Source organism: Hippocampus zosterae, chromosome 3 (genome assembly GCF_025434085.1).
Source record: "Hippocampus zosterae strain Florida chromosome 3, ASM2543408v3, whole genome shotgun sequence".
NCBI classification, from domain to species: Eukaryota; Metazoa; Chordata; class Actinopteri; order Syngnathiformes; family Syngnathidae; genus Hippocampus; species Hippocampus zosterae.
This window is the reverse complement of record NC_067453.1, coordinates 12,402,327-12,420,192: the sequence shown is the minus strand read 5'-3', so window position 1 is coordinate 12,420,192 and position 17,866 is coordinate 12,402,327.

The following is a 17,866-nucleotide window of genomic DNA, read 5'->3' as shown; positions in this document are numbered from 1 at the left end:
GACTTACTGCCGGCAATGCGAACCAAACTCTGACATCGGTGGTATAGTGACCGAACAGCCCGTATCAGGGGGTTCGGTACCCCATACCCACGAAGCACCCCCCACAGAACTCCCCGAGGGACACGGTCAAACGCCTTCTCCAAGTCCACAAAACACATGTAGACTGGTTGGGCGAATTCCCACATACCCTCAAGGACCCTGCTAAGGGTGTAGAGCTGGTCCACTGTTCCACGGCCGGGACGAAAACCACACTGCTCCTCCTCAATCTGAGGCTCGACTTCCTGACGGACCCTCCTCTCCAGCACCCCTGAATAGACCTTACCAGGGAGGCTGAGGAGTGTGATCCCTCTGTAGTTGGAACACACCCTCCGGTCCCCCTTTTTAAAAAGAGGGTACCACCCCGGTCTGCCAATCCGGAGGCACTCTCCCTGTTGACCACGCGATGTTGTAGAGGCGTGTCAACCAGGACAGCCCCACAACATCCAGAGCCTTGAGGAACTCCGGGCGGATCTCATCCACCCCTGGGGCCCTGCCACCGAGGAGCTTTTTAACCACATCGGTGACTTCAACCACAGAGATAGGAGAGCCCACCTCGGAGTCCCCAGGCTCTGCTTCCTCCGCCTAGGGTGTCCTGGTGCCAAGTGCACATATGGACACCCTTATGTTTGAACAAGGTGTTCGTTATGGACTATCCGTGACGAGCACAGAAGTCCAATAACAAAATATCACTCGTGTTCTGATCGGGGGGCCGTTCCTCCCAATCACGCCCCTCCAGGTATCACTGTCATTGCCCACGTGAGCATTGAAGCCCCCCAACAGAACAAGGGAGTCCCCAGCAGGAGTACTCTCCAGCACACCCTCCAAGGACTCCAAAAAGGGTGGGTATGCTGAGCTGCTGTTTGGTGCATATGCACAAACAACAGTCAGGACCCGTCCACCCACCCGAAGGCGGAGGGAGGCAACCCTCTCGTCTACCGGTGTGAACCCCAATGTACAGGCACTGAGCCGGGGGGCAATGAGTATGCCCACACATGCTCTGAGCCTCTCACTGTGAGCAACTCCAGAGTGGAAGAGAGTCCAACCCCTCTCGAGAGAACTGGTACCAGAACCCAGGCTGTGTGTGGAGGCAAGTCCGACTATATCCAGTCGGAAATTCTCTGCCTCACACACCAGCTCGGGCTCCTTCCCTGCCAGAGAGGTGACATTCCATGTCCCAAGAGCTAGCTTCTGTAGCCGAGGATCGGCCCGCCAGGGTCCCCGCCTTTGGCTGCCGCCCAGCTCACATTGCACCCGACCCCTTTGGCCCCTCTCATGGGTGGTGAGCCCATGGGAAGGGGGACCCACGTTGCCTCTTCGGGCCGTGCCCGGCCGGGCCCCATGGGTGTAAGCCCGGCCACCAGGCGCCTGCCAACGAGCCCCACCTCCAGGCGTGGCTCCAGAGTGGGGCCCCGGTGACCCGCGTCCGGGAAAGGGAAACCTAGATCCATTTATTTCGATCATCATTGGGGTCTTTGAGCCGTGCTTTGTCTGGCCCCTCACCTAGAACCTGTTTGCCATGGGTGTCCCTGCCAGGGGCATAAAGCCCCAGACAACTTAGCTTCTAGGATCATTGGGACACACAAACCCCTGCACCACGGTAAGGTGACGACTCACGGAGGGGCATTTGTGCTCCATTTTCACGTTAAAATGGTGCTTATGTCATTTTGACAGAGTGTACGCTTGTGAGGATAAGCAGTTTGGATAATGGATGGATATCCTTTCATGTGTTGCAAGCCATATAAACTGACACACATTTAGATAAATTGGATGTAGATAGCTTCAAGCAATTTTCTGAAAGAAGACACATTGAGTTTGACAATCACTATTATGCCTCATCTTACATCTGTCCTTTCAATATGTGCTGCGTTTGGAATGATCCTCCACCTAAAACCGACACAATTAGATTTGTAACAGTAGTCTGAATGTCAGAAAATCATCATAGGGATTTAGGTTTGGGAATACTACAGGATGAGTGTGACCTCCAGACTCTCCATGTAAGACTGATCAGGATAATGGTGATAAGTGGGTCGATCAACCTTGAATACTCCATTGATGATAATACAAAATATCATTCCAAAGCAATTTTCTCCCAGCAATCATTTCGTTTAAATGATTGCAAGCTGTGGTTCAGTGAATAGTAGATGACAACATGTACAAAATACATTATGAACCATATTGTCTTTTTTTCCCCCTTTTAGTGCAGTCATGTCCTGTGTGCGTTTGTTTTGATCCCGCTAGAGTGACGGGCGTTTCCCTCCAGCAGGCGCACCTGTTCCTTGTTCCCAATCAAAGCCTTATCCACTATTTAACGACCGCTAAGTTGCCCACTCTCTGTCTGATTGTTGACCTTGCTCACTGTACTGCCCCAAGTGATGTTTGCTGATTTTGGTTAGATGTGTTTGGACTCTTACTATTTTGTTTTGTGTATGTTCGGGTTTTACTGTTATTTTGCCTTTTGCAAGCGCTTTCTGTTTATGTTTAGTTTAGTTTCTGTTTTTACTTTGTCAGACGTTCGTTTTCCTTAAATATTTTTGTCATGGATTTTATTTGTCCAAATTTGTGGGATTCCATCACCATTCAGTTGGACCACGAACTGTGTCAGATGCAGTTTTTCACTGAGCATTTGCCTGTACTAGTGATGGGTCCATGAGGCCTCATGAGGCATGTCGACACACTGACACACTGTGTTGATACTGTGCTGATACTGTGTCACTGACCACTGCCACCTGCTGAACCTTCAAGATCCCTGCAGCCAACCCACTTAACAGACTGAACTGACTGATAAATTGTTTTGTATATTGAACATATAAAATATACAATTCGGTAATAAATTGGCAAAACGTGAAGGTAAGATATAAAAAAGGAAAAGAAAATAATCATCATCACAAATATGTGTTCAAAGGAGTAGAAAGAAGCAAAAAACCTACCCCGAGTCCTACCCCTTCTTATATATGAATTGATCATTTTTCTAAATAGGAAAGAAAGTCTAAATATCAACAAATGCTTTTACCCTTATGTATGCTGTACTAATACATTTTTACAACATTAGGTTTGTATATACAGTACATACTCTTTAGAGCACATGTATATGTCGATTTTCTCATATTCATAATGGATGCTACATTTCATTAATATATTAAATAATCTCATCAATGTATTTCTGATGTATTGCTATATTTCATGAGTGTATCGAATTTATCAGCTTAATTCTGACTTGTGTAGTTGTCTTGTACTACTCTCGAATTCATTTTTAATCTCAGCAAGAGAGTTCCTCATTTTACTGGTCCGTTTCAGAATCATTCCACAGATTTACACCTATTACAGATACACTCCTTTGTGTGATGTTCGTTCGTGTTTTGGATTTTTTTGTATAGATTAGTACCCCCTAAATTATGACAACTTTATCGAATTTCAAAAAGCTTCTGGATGTTTTGGCAAAGGAGGTTATTGTGTACTTTGTACATTAACTGGGCGATTTTGAAGTCAACCAGGTCATGAGATTTCATTGTTTAATTTGATAAACAGTGGATTTGTGGGTTCCGTCCATTTGGAACCAGTGATTGTTCCGATTGCTTTGTATTGTAGTTTTAAAACAGTGTTTTACTGGCATTTCCCCATATTCCCACACAATAGGTCAAATATGGAAGTAATAAAAGTATGTGTAAAAGGATCTCTTATTCAGCACATCCTTAGTTTTTGGGAGGATCCCTATGGTTTGGGATATTTTTCTTTTATTATCTATTATGTAGCTGCCAGTACGGTTTTGCATCTACAACTGTTCCAAAACATTTTCATAAGGTCATTCATCGATTTGATGATGAAGTGTATACAATATAATTCACATCCATGCATTCATTTTGCAACATTCAATGTGTTCAAATATTGTGAAGATCATTTGAATGAGGATGCTTGTGGGCTTTTATTTCACAAATTTCTATTGAGAAAAATAAGATGCGCCAATGTTTTAAACTTCAGCCTGTTGCGTCTTTTACAAGCGATTTCTCCTGCTGTGGAGAACACACGCTCACAAGGGACGGATGACGCTGGCGTACAAAGGAACTCATTTGCGAGGTGGGAGAGGTTTGGGAAAGAAGTGTGTTGGTCCTTCCAGTACAGCTGCTTCCTGGAACCTTGATTGTCAAACATGGAGTGGAGAGTCAACCAATAATAATTACTGATTGTCAATTAAATCATCAACATAGCAACCGTGAAAAGATGAGAACGTTTGTATACCTGGCGTAATACTGGGCGTATCGCGAACTTCATTCTCATGCTTGGCCCGATAATGCCTCAGCATGGTGGAGGTGCTTCTGTTGGTGTATGACAATTCGACCCGGCAAATTCGACATTTCACCTGTAATGAAATGTGAATAAGAAGTAACTAAGAGTTACCTTGAAATGTATTCGGATTAGAATGGTACACATGTCAATAATCTGAGAGGCACTCGGCGAGTGCCTCTCGCCGAGAGGCTCTCGGCGACAGAAGGCGATTTGAATAAATAAATAATACCTTATTCTCCGGGACATCAAAATGGTCCCACACGGCGGATGATTTGCGTCTCAGCTCCATAATCGGCAAGGAAGGCAAGGCACGAACACGAAGTCTGCACTGACACGAACTTCGACAAGCGAGCGTGAGTGAGGTCTGGCTTGTTTCGGCAAGTGGCATTGTGTCGCCAAACCCACTTCCTTATAAACACTGTGCGGCGGGCTTTTGCTGCGTAAACGCCCTCTGCACTGCCCTCTGCAGTCGACGCCCCCTGGACTAAGTGGCGCAGCCTGTACTGTGCCAAGCAGCCGATGCGGTCTAAACTGCACCGGTGCAGTTCACGTGTCAATTAGCAGCCTGGACTGTGTCAACGCAGCCGATGTGTCAATTAGCAGTCTGGACTGTGTCAACACAGTCGATGTGTCAATTAGCAGCCTGGAGTGTGTCAACGCAGCCGGTGTGTCAATTAGAAGCCTGGACTGTGTCAATGCAGTTCACGTGTCAATCACGTGACGTAATGAAGCAGCACATGCATCGACACGTGGTTTGCTCTGTGAGCCCGGCGCATGTGTCAATGCATCGGTGTCGCTGGACCCATCACTAGCCTGTACAGTATTTCAATGCCACTATGAATGTTAAAAGGAATTCCCGTTAGAATGAGCTGGTTCAGCCAGGTTCTTTTGCTTGCTTTGTGAATGTTTGGTTAAACACTTATTTTGACAACGCAAGCCGTTTTTTTCATCTTCAGGTTTGTTTTTCCACCATAAGACACCGTCCAGGTTATCTGTCATGGAACAATGGTTAGGAATGTTAGTGGGTGCTCTTGGCAAAGTATTTTTCAACGAATTGAAGCTAGTGAATATACATCCATTTTCTATACTGCTTATTATATTATATACACACTCCTCATTAGGTTTGTGGCTGTGCTGGAGCTAATACTAGCCGATTTCGGGGAAGAGGTGAATACATCGCACTGGTCACCAGCCAATTGTGGGGCAAACATACAGGAGACGACACATTCACTTTCAGACCAAAGGATAGTTTTACAGTCTCCAGTTAACCAAACATGTTTTTGAAATGTGAGAGGAAATCAGAGTACTCGGAGAACCTAATGCACATTCCACACAGGAAGGCCAGGACCTAGATTTGAACCCCTGACCCCAGAGCTATGAGACAGCTGTCCTAATCAGTCATCACCAAGCTGCCTGGTGAAAATCCGGCAAAAAAGTAATTCAAAACTTGGGAGATTGAGACTAGTCTAAGAGACCAATGTGACAAATTTTGAAAAGCGGGTTACATATTGTTTTCATTCAGTACTGCACATGTCAATTTCCTGTTTTTCTTTTCTCTTTTTGCTTGAATATAAAAGTATCTCTTCCCCTATTGTGCTGCCAGAATTTAAAAAAAAAAAAAAAAAAAAGAAGGACAGCCCATGCCATAACAAACAGGATGTGACAAAGCAATACCGTCTGTGGCTCTTTATTCTGGGCTTCAAAATAACACACAAACATCTTGAAATGTTTAATCTCATCACAGTTTTCTTTCTTTTTTTTTAATGCAATCCCTCTCCTTTAGAAGTGGTGGGCTGTGCAGATTCAACACGCTCCATCCATATGCAGAATCTCATAAAGTGAGTGTAGGGGTTTGTGGGGAACCAATTAGCTGCTGGCTGAGTCATTTGATTTTTTTCCACTGGGCACATATTTTGACAAAATAAGCACCATCCTCAGGAGAGACTGGTGACACTACACCTTTTGCACCCTTGACACTGGGAAAACACAAACATGCACATTTTTTATCCAGGACAAGGTAGAACCTCAAGGGTCAAACCTTCTACATTTGGATGTTAATTTCTGATTTCAACACAATTTTTCTCATGAAATTATGAATTGCTAATATAGTAACATAAAACACATAAAACGTCTTACCTTAACGTTCATAAAGATTGACAAGGTAAGTGGTCAAGATGGAGATTTACTGCAACGAATAGGAGTCTTCTTAATTTGTGTAAATCAGTGTAGAGCAGTGGTCACCAAACTACGGCCCGCGGGCCGGATCCGACCCACCTCCACATTTGGTCCGGCCCCCCTGAACAATACCAGAACCTTTTGATTTATTTTTCATCTATGTATATTTGCATGTTATCATAAAATTTGGCTTTTGCAATAAAATATTCTTTAATTCTGAACTATTTTCATGATTAACTATTAGCTAGTAACAATTTCATAAACACATAACGTGACATTTGCTCCATCCTTCTGTGGTCTGTGCCGTTATCTGGCAACCCCAGAAAAAAAATCATAAACCCGTCCCTCTCAAAGAGAACGTAATCATGGTGAAAAGGTGAGGTAAGAGACAAAAAAATATTCAGAATACAGGGAATTTAACCCAAAATGGAGAAACTATTTTTTTTCAATGCAAGGAAAGGATTGTCTGTCTCATCTGTCGTTGGCGGTATTCAAAGAATACAATCTGCGGAGACACTACGAATCCCGTCACAACAACAAGTACGATTTTTTGCATGGGCAAATGAGAGCAGACAAACTGTCAACGCTAAAAAGAGGAACGTTAGCTCAGTAAAATACATTTGTACGCCAAGCTCAGCTGAACCAGCCATCTGTTCAGGCTAGCTTTCGGTTTGCTCAACTGATAGCAAGCAGCGGTAAGGAGATTTTGTCAAGAAATGCATGAATGCTGTCGCGGAGGTAGTGTGTCCCGAGAAGAAAGACATCTTTAATACCGCGAGTGTATCAAAAAAAGTTAATTGATTTTGTGTGGGTTTCTGGGAAACGATAAATTTTTACGTCTAGGTACTCTTGCAGTTATACTTTTGCTGTTACAACCTGCCCCCCCCCATCATAGAAGCGAAATGTTATGTGGCCCTCACAGGAAAAAGTTTGGGAACCACTGGTGTAGAGCCTACAATTTGTTGTCTTTGTTTTCAAGCCTGCTTCACCGCAAATTGTTTTTGTTATGATCCTATTTCTTTTAATACCCCATTGTTGAGGACAATCGTTCTTTTGAAATAATTGTTGCAAAACAAGTCAAAAATAAACCCTACAGTAGTGAGATTCATTTACTGTAAAGTATATCTCGAGAGACAAAGATGGGCCCCTTCTGTCACCATTCATGCTTGTAGAAAACAGTATTTATTTTTCAGTAGAGTTCATGAGCAGAAGTGTTTCTCTTCCAATACAAAGCAAACCAGAAAAAGAATATCAAAAGGCCTCTCGGGCAGAAGGTCTCATCGCGGTATAGAATCCGCACAGAGGTTGCAGTGCTCCATCCCACACGTTCCCACTACAAACCAACTGTGCATCCATAAATTTCCACCATGCAACCATCTGGATCCCATCTTCACAACCTCACACAGTTTGATGCAGTTCACAGCGCCAATGCACAATACAAACTTTAGCTTATGGTACTCACAATAGCCATTTCTGCCCCTGCAAAGGCAAATCACACCAATGCATTCAAGAAGATTTGAGTCAAAAAGTTGAATTCAGCTGTGATTGATGGCTTTGGTTAAACTCAAATTCAATATCAGTATTTGATGCAGTCCAAGCTGCTTACATCTATCCATTCATTTTTCGATCTGCTTTATCCTCACAAGGGTCGCGGAGAGTGCTTAGAGCCTATCCCAGCCGTAGAGCAGTAGGCGGGGGGACAGCCTGGACCAGTTGCCAGCCAATCGCGGGACACACAGAGATGAACAACCATCCATGGCCACACTCACACCTTGGGACAATTTGGAGTGTTCAATCAGCCTGCCATGGATGTTTTTGGAATGTGGGAGGAAATTGGAGTACCCAGAGAATAACCCACACAGGCCCGGGGAGAACATGCAAACTCCACACAGGGAGGCCAGAGCCGGAATTGAACCCGGTACCGGTACTTCTGCACTGTGAGGTCGACGCGCTTACCACTGGAGCACCGGGCTGCCCAGGTTGCTTACAGTGCACTCAAAAATGAATGCACTCCCAACGCGCAGTTGGGTACATTTGTACTGGTCACTCAAGTGTTGTTGTTTTGTCTTTGACCTGGCCTCTCACACTTTTTGTGTGCATTTCGCTGATTTTCTCTGTTATTCTGTTTCGCTCATCTGTCTGTTTGGCCTTCCTCTCCTTTGTCATCTGCTTTCAGTCTTCTTTTGTTCCTATTTCCTTGTTTGAGGCTGCTGTTGTCAGCTTTTTTGTACAGTCAAACCTCGTTTTTCGAACGTCTCTGTTCTCGACCAAATCGATTTTCGACCAAAAATTTCGATTATTTTTTTTTATGCCACGGATTACGACTGAAAATTGGTTCTTGACCAAACTTCCTTACACGATGAAGTGACGCTTCCTCGGGTAGACAAGGAAGTGACACTTCCTCTTGTAACGTTCCATTGTGAGCAGACGTGTTCAATAAAGATTTTTTTTTCTTTTAAAAAGAGCGTGTTTTCGGTTTTCGAACAGCCTTCTAGAACGGATTATGTACTCAAAAACCGAGGTATGACTGTATTTTATTTGGATTAGTAATGTAATGTATTAATAATTTAGTTTAAAAAAAACGTTACAATTATATATTTAGCCCCAAGTTATCACTTTAGGGACATTTGCGATGGTGGTGGTGGTGTGCCTAACCAATGTTATACCCCAAAAAATAAAAAAATAAAACACAGACCATGACATACACAGTGTGTGTGTTTTTGACGATAACGTGTATTCAGAAGACTTTACGAAAAGCTGGGTCAAAAGATTGATTCCACCAGCTGTATTTGCATACCCAATACATGTATCACCTAACAGTCACTCACAACATTTAAATTTGAGGTGTATCACTTATAACATTATTCATATCATGAACTTTGGCCATAAATAGTGTGAAGCATGAATTAACTCATGAATTAAAATATGGCAGATCAAATGAATTTTGAAAAAATACCGTACATTGTCGTTTTTTTCTCTCTTTGATGCAAAAATCAATTGCCATGAATAATAATAACGTTAAGAAAAAGAACCCATAAAAATGCTACTAAATTTACAAACCGCTCTCCAGATACCACAAATCGACCGAAAACAGTTGAAAGCAAAAACATACTGTACTTCAATCTTGAATTCCATCTACTTGAAACATCACTTGCACAAACAAAATCAATATGATTCTTTTAGTGACTTTGACAAAAGAATCCCTGAACATTAAAAGAAAAAAGCGCTGTATTTGGTTGGCTTCAACAAAGGTGAAGTCATTAGAAACGACCTATGCCCTCATAAAGGTCAATTTCTCAGGAATTTTTTCATTGCCAAAATCGATATGCCTCCATGTCTTGGTGTGCTATCAGCAAAAGAACTGGAGATTTATATTGTGTCTTTCAAGACTTACAAGGATGCACAATTGTTGTTAAAAGGAAACCACTGGGATATCGTGGGGCATAATCCTGAGTGTTGCGTGTGGGTTATTAGGGCTGCCGTCAGTCCTCGACGGGTGCAGAAGGACAGCAAATCATGTTATACCCCGTTTAGAGAGCAGGACACATCAGAAGGACAGTGAGTCCGAGGAACTGCACAGATGGTAAAGGCAGCACCACAACCAAAGACAAAGAGGAGCCAAGACTTTGGAGGAGGACAGTCATGGATCCATTTTATTCCAAGCAATCCATTTTATTCCAAACGTCGACCAAAATCCTTCAGCTCTGATGTCAGAACCATTAAAAAAACAAAAAAACATCTGCAATCCTACCACCAATTTCTTCAGCAGATATGCAAAATGTGATCCCAAACGACTTTCAGTATTCCCTCAAGTGATAGCATTTGTGACACATGCTCTACTCATCATGTTGAGAATCAAAGTTCGATAAATTTGTCTACATTGGGTATCCATAGCAGAAAGATGTTGGCGAAATAGGGCGGCCTCCTGCCAGAGAGGCACGGCCTATATAATGTAATTAGCGATTACTTTACCTACAATTATATTTGAAAAACTAAACAATGAGATGAAACTTTTTTTCTGCATATTGTTGAAATTAACAGTGGGGTTTTGAAATAAGTACCAAAATATTTAGATGCTGTTCCTTCAATGCAGACAGGTCTGCAGATGTAAGAGTTGAATACAACTAAACAACCTTACCAAAATGGTTATGTTTGTCATTTTACGAAAGTATCTGTCCCCAATTACATGTAAAAAGTATGTACAGTCCCATACCCACAAAATGTGAACATCAGTCTGTCCATTCACATGGACATGAAATATAAACATTTGTCCACTCCAACAACTACGTAGCATATACTAATCTGTTCATTTCTGTGCACATACAATGTAAACATCTCACACGCACACACACACACAGGAATTGCAGTCTGAGATGGGAGGTATGACATAGGTCAGGAAAAGCAAAACCCAATACAGTCAGGAAAAAGCATAACCCAATACAGTAGCTGCAAAGTGCAGTCAATACTGGATCACTTGTGACAATATCTAGCCACGTCCTTCCCCCAATTATTACACTGGGAGCATGACAAAGATAGTCCTTGTTGAAACAAGGAATTTTCAGACATGGAAGGATGTCTGAAAAGAGAGCGATGACAGATTTGCGTGAGTGACATACTCACTGCCTGTCACATTCATGATGATTCCTCACAAATCTAAGTACCACACAGCCAGGACCCTCCATGCGAATGGAACTTCATGAAATTCAAAATGCACAACAGCAAACTTTAGTGTAGTCATTTTCAGTAGCTGTTGGAGATGATCATACAGTATTTTAACCTTTCACAAAAGCTTTCATAAAATCGAGCCAAATCCCCAAATTTCCCCCTTCTTTGCAATTCTCTGATGTCTCGGAAAGCTTATCCTGACCATTTATCCTGGGGTGTGGAGTGCTTTAAGGGTTATTTGTCCTCCCCATTGTTCTCGGAAAATAGTCGATGCCCACAATAATTGTTAAACCTCATTTCAGGTCAATATTTCTAAGCTCAAATCCTGATGTGTATGGTCAACGCTGTCTTCAGCCCAGCCGCAGTCTCTGTGATTTTGAAGTGAAATGGTAGATTAGCCAAATAAGAAGTGACCCGAAACTTGTGGGATTGCCAGAAACATTTCCAAAGTCATTCACCACAAAGAAAATGACAAAAAGAGCTTGCAACCACAATTTTAAGACCGGACAAGCCAGCAGTTGGTCTGTCTTGTTGCATGTCTTCTTTTTACACAACTCTTCTGTATATTTTCCGGCAGACTGGATGCCGCCATTTTGCCTTTCGCAGTCTTGGCAGTCTATGACAGACATATGGTTTGTGTGGTGTGCTGTGTTGTTCATTAGCGACACCACGCACCATAAGCTCAGCAAGAACTCACAGGGCGATTTTTTTTTTTCGTTATCATGTGTGGGGTCTCTCATGTTTAAAAATAAATAAATATAAAATTGTGTACATGTAAAGTCTGCTTTGACCACTCCTCCATCAGTGCTGATGGAAGATCTGTCAGTCCCTCACTGGTGGCCACCCGTTTTGCTGGCAAATGATGAATGACAGGAACCTTTACAAAAATTGACGGAAAATTGACTAAGTGGGCATCGACGGAAGTGGATTTTCGTCACCAGAATTGCCACTAAGCAGGTCAGTGCTGATGGACCTTCACCCGTTTCACTGACGACAGACGGAAATACGCACCGCGTGCCTCATATATTTGCTCACAGGGTCGGCTACACCAGGTTTGCTTCAAGAGAAGCGGAGGAGAGGCTGCTCCTCCTCTGACAGAAAAAAAGTTTGCATATTACTAGTCAATCTGGTGACAGGTGGTTGTGTTGACGGATAAATCTTGGTTCCTATTCGCCAAGCCTGATTCTTTTTTACGTCGTCCTGGCCAATGTTATGGTTCAACTGGCTCCTGATTACAACTGGAGCCGTTTGAGCAATATCACTTCAGTAATTTTGCTTCTTATCTTTTTTTGCAGATTCGTCATAACGTACCATATATGTACAGTAATTGTTAAACCGCATACATTTTCAAAACTTTAAAAAAGACGTGAAACACAATGGCTCGTTTGCCATTCTCGATCGAATGTAGTAATTGCGAATATTAGTAATTGTGAATATCAGGAAACAACTGCCCCCCCACGCCCCCAAAAAAACCCTTGATGTCAGTTTGTGAAGTTATTTCTAAGAATCTAGTTGACGTGGACACTATATTTCACATTGTAGTGTAGCTAATTTGTCCATTTATGCTGCAGTGGTACCGGCAGATATGTTGACAAATTGTGCGGAGCTGATTGACATAATGCAATTCCGAATTATGTCACTTGAAAGCAATACAAAGAAAAGGGAATTGTTCGATTTGCAGTCAGTAATGTAAATCCAGCCTTAGATTGTCTTGCATACTAACTGCTTTAGGGAAATAATTATTCTGCATAATAGCCTTATGTTATTCTCTGAGAACATCAGTCCATATAGACTTAACCTTAAAAAAAAAAAAGTATCCATCCAGAAGTAACAGGGAGCCTGGAACATATCACTGTGTGCTAATTTGTGTGCAGTAGAACAAACTGGGAACGCACCTTTAAATACTGATGCAAGCATTGAAAAATACCTTTTGATTGTTAGTTTGCTCTCATTTTATTAAGCTGCAACGTCTTCTTGACTACTCCAACACAGAAAAAGAGATTGCATTCAGAAAGCAGAATTTTGTAATCCAGGTACAATCCAGAATTTATGGAGCCTGTGGGCTGCACATTCAGGCATAGTTCATCACACACTGAGAAAGAGGGAGTCTGATTAATGGTTTCATGCTAAAGCTGATTCTTCTTATCTTCTTTTGACAATAGTCGGAGCATTTCAAAACCAAAACACCAACAATGTGAAACATATGTTGAGATGGAACCCAAAACACCTGCTGTGCTTTCCTCTCAGAGCTACAAAAGCGATTTTGTTTTCCTCAGCTACTTGATCAGCGAGTATGTAGAGTGAGGTCACCATCTACAAATGGATAACACATCAAGTTGTTGAAAAGTGGTTGTCGTCAAAACTTCTGTGCAATTAAATAAAAAATAAAAAGCCTAAAATCCAGCCAAATGTAATATTTAAAAAAATTATATGGATCAGGGTCCTGAGACAACGCTTAATGATACTCAGACAATCAGTTTATGAGCAACCACTTACTTTTAGAGCAGGGATCTCAAACGTTGAGCCAACGGAATGATATTCCGTGGCCACCTACTTCACATTAAAATGTAAAGTTAGTGCTGTCCCTATGTTTTTTTATTTTGCAGTTTTTTCAAACTCAGGTCCTGGAGGGCTGCTGTCCTGCGTGTTTTCCAAGTCTCCCTGTTGCAACACACCTGCAACACACCTGATTCAAATGAACAGGTTCAATGTCAGGCTTCCACAGAGCTTGCTGATGATTCGATCATTTGAATCATTGTTGCAACAGGGAGACTTGCAAAACATGCAGGACAGCGGCGCTCCAGGACCTGAGTTTGGCACCTATGATTTAAAATTAGAAAATCTCAAGTGACCCCTAGTAGAATTAAGATATTCTGTCACTCCATCGTGTCTTTTTTCCAAATGTGCCATGAAGAAAAAGGTCTCTAGGTCGCATTGTAGAGGTGGCTTCTCACTTACCGGTACTTGAAAACAATCTTCAGGGATGAGATGATCGGGCACATTGTGTACCACGCCAATCTCTATTCTGCTGAAAAATTGGGGGATACAATCAACACATGCATTGTTTGGCTTCTTGTCAATGCCACTTTTCATGTGAGTTTTTGAATTTCCTGCCATTGAAGACGACTGGGCCATCGGAATCACGTTTCCCCATGATTGCAGAAATCATGCCATGAAACCGCTTCAAGATGCTATGTTGTTTCATTCATTTCAATGACAACCAGCAAGACGCCAGGAGCCCTGATACTTCCACTGTTTGACATGTTGCGTAAGCAGTGCCTCAAAACCCCATCGACTGTTCTTTCAAGCAGTCAGTGGATGAGGTTGTGGTTACTTACAAAGGCACCAGAGCAGGATATCTGCATCAGTTCATCCCCCCCAAAAAACAACATTGTTTCAGCTTCAAGATCTACAGTTGAGCCAGTACCTCTGAAATCATCCATGACCTCTGACTATACCGAGGAGACTCCACATTCTTCAACGTCACTCTAAGTGAGAAAAACAGAAACCTCTGGTGGGAGCCAAAGTGATGCCAACCCACTGGAAGACCATCCCTGAGCCAAGACTGTCCGTTGTCTTTTCCAACAACTTCTTCGCCAGTTACAGCCTGTTGAAGGATCTGACCTAAATACATCAGCATATCTCGTGAAAACCACACTGGTGGAGTCACCTTAATGGAGGACAATGAGCCGCACAAGCGCTGGGTCAAGGATGGCAAAGTGAAAGGTGATGTGCCATGTCTAGCTGTGATTACAACGTACAATGACCACATGGCTGTCATTGATTTGTCAGACATGCTTCTCTATCTCTACAAGACTCCGCGCAAAATAAAAAACGTGGTACTGGGAACCGCTCTTTGGATACACCCTTGACCTGTCTGAATCAAATGCGTGGCTGGTGTTCAAGAGAAATTGTAGCCTGCTGAAAGAGAAGGATGCTCACTATTTCCTGAAAATCAGGAAAACAATGAAGGTTGGTTGACCTTTTTTTTCCTCTGACCAGCACCATTGAAGAGAAGATGTGTGACCGCAGTCACTCGTCCAATGCAGGATGGCCATTTTGACCGTCATGTCAGAGGGTCAGAGCAGATGGAAGTCTGAGAAATGTTTGCCCTTCCTATGTGTGAAGACAAGCGATCCATGTTTTTCAGCTGAACCACAAAAAGGGATACCTGATGTTGTTTGAATCCTAATGTTGCGTTCATCATGTTGATATTTTAGGTAAAAATGGCTTATTTGTTGTTTCTGAGCATGTTTTTTGTGAATATTTATTTTGAAATTGTCAATAAATAATCCGAAAAGAAGAATCCACATGACTAAGCATATTTTGCACCGAAAACGCATTTTGTCACAGTTTGGCCAGCTACGTTGTTTGGCACAGATTGATTTAAAAAAAACAACACAATTTTGGGTGCAGTAAAAAATGTTTGTTTGTTTAGGGTTTTGCTTTTTGGTGCCTCTAATAACCAGGAAAAGCATGGATTTTTTAAATGAGAATTTCTTAGTCCAGCCATTAAAGTGTTTTGTGTTAAATATTGCCCATTCAGCGTCCATTGCAGCCTGGTCGTCCAAGAAGGGGGATTTCCACCATATTCGGCCCCTTCTCAAGCTTTCTTTTTTTTCCCTTGCCCTCCTGTGGATTAAGATCAGGGGATGTCATTAATATTTGAAGACCCTCAAATATTTAATTGCTGGTACATAATTTATTGAATTTCAGCTTTCAGGTCACAGTTTATAAACCTGGTTATCTAAATCCAAATCAAACTAGACCCTAGGTTTATTTTTTATTTTTTGACAGATGTTCCTTGTTTGATTTTGAATCATTTCAGTCAAGTCTTACATCAATAAATTGTGCCTTTCCCAGTTATTATGATGCAATAGTCCTGAGAGGTCCACTTATGGCACAGCGCAGCAAGTTGATCAGCTTCATACTAAACCAGAGACAGCTGTCCATCTGGACTTGGACAGGATCAAGGTGGATCCTCAGGCAATGCTAGACAGATGATTTCTTCAGATTTAAGTCATAACAGACTTCTGGGCAGCCGTTGCATAGTAATTCCATTTCAGTTTATCTCCTCACACACGTTGCCCTCTGCCAAACCAGAGCTGGTCTGAAGCCAGTTTCAAAGTGTTCCCTGTACTACATCTCTCCAAAAGGATTAAGTGTAGAGGGGCCAACACAGCAGCACTGAACAAAACGTCAGCAGAATCTAAGTTCAAAAACATCCAAGCCATTGGAATGAAATAAACGTATATATCCATCCATTATCTGATCCGCTTTACCCTCATTAGGGCCGCGGGGGTGCTATAGCCCATCCCAGCTGTCTTCGGGCAGTAGGCAAGGGACACCCTGAACCGGTTGCCAGCTAATCGCAGGGCACACAGAGACAAACAACCACCCGCGCTCACACTCACCCTTTGGGACAATTTATCGGACTACAGGGCGCGCTGTGGGCTTTTGAGAGAATTGCTTTTAGGTGCGCCTTATAGTGCGGAATATATGGTATGTTGTGTTGTTATTGTGACGGTGGTCGACTGGTAAGGACGTTTGCCTCATAGTGCAGAGGTGCAGGGTTTAATTACAGGCGCATAAAAAGTGGAAATATTCATGAAATAATTAGATACCCCGTATGCCTCCATATTGGATTTTTGAAATGTTTTTGTATATTTCCTGAAGTAAAGTTAGTTGTTATCACACTATTGACACTGTTGCCTTGCAGCATTTTGAAACTGCTGTATAATTTTGCACAGAACTCTTTGGTAAGAATACGCAGACGGACAATTGAGTTTACAATCAGCCACGTATCGCCAATGCATATTGATATTCCCATGAGGGAAATGCAAGAAGCGAGAGCCTTCGTGAATCTCTGTGGACACGCAGGCAATCTGCTCAAACCATCCATAACAACTACCAGAGTTGCATCCGCACGCGTGAACACTTTATCTATTCATAAGAACATCTGTAACAGCTCCAGAATGTGGGTTCAAGAAAGTCACTAGAGTTTGATTTATTCAAAACACAAAGAAATTGCAGTGAAGTGAATTTTCTTTTTTGAGATCGTTCTGACAACTCCCACTTAACTTCACAGATTGAAACCACCTTATTATCGAAAATAGGATATTCATTCCCAGTAAGACAGACAATGCAGAGCGGTACTTCCAAGAGAAGCCTTTCCTCATTGGGCATAAGATGGGCAATGTTTTATTATGATTTAATTTGTAATCTGTAATTGTTGCTAAGTATGACACCCATTTCTGGCGTGCTATAAGTAGAATACGGAGTGACAGACAAACAAATCAAATGAATGAGGCACCATGATCACCGAAACTACAAGCTCCTTGGTTAATCTGGAATTGACAGGAAAGATATATTAAGGATAGCATGGGGAAAAAAAGAAACATAACTATAATGAAAACCAGGGCTCCTTCAACCATAAAATATAGTCGCTGTTAAGCTTATCCATCAACGAGTGATGCAAAATGAGCCAAAATTCTATATACCGTGTCAAATAGTTTTAAGAAAAGGGACTCGACAACAACGGTAAAACCAATCATCGTCCGGTCCTCCAAATTGTTCCAGGGTAGTGAAACCTCAAAGATTGTTCTGGTATTTTCGTCAACGTCCAATGTTCCCAAAGGTTAAATTGCCATGATTCTAAAACTTATAAATAAGTAAAGCATTTGTATCGAAAGACATAAAAAAAAGC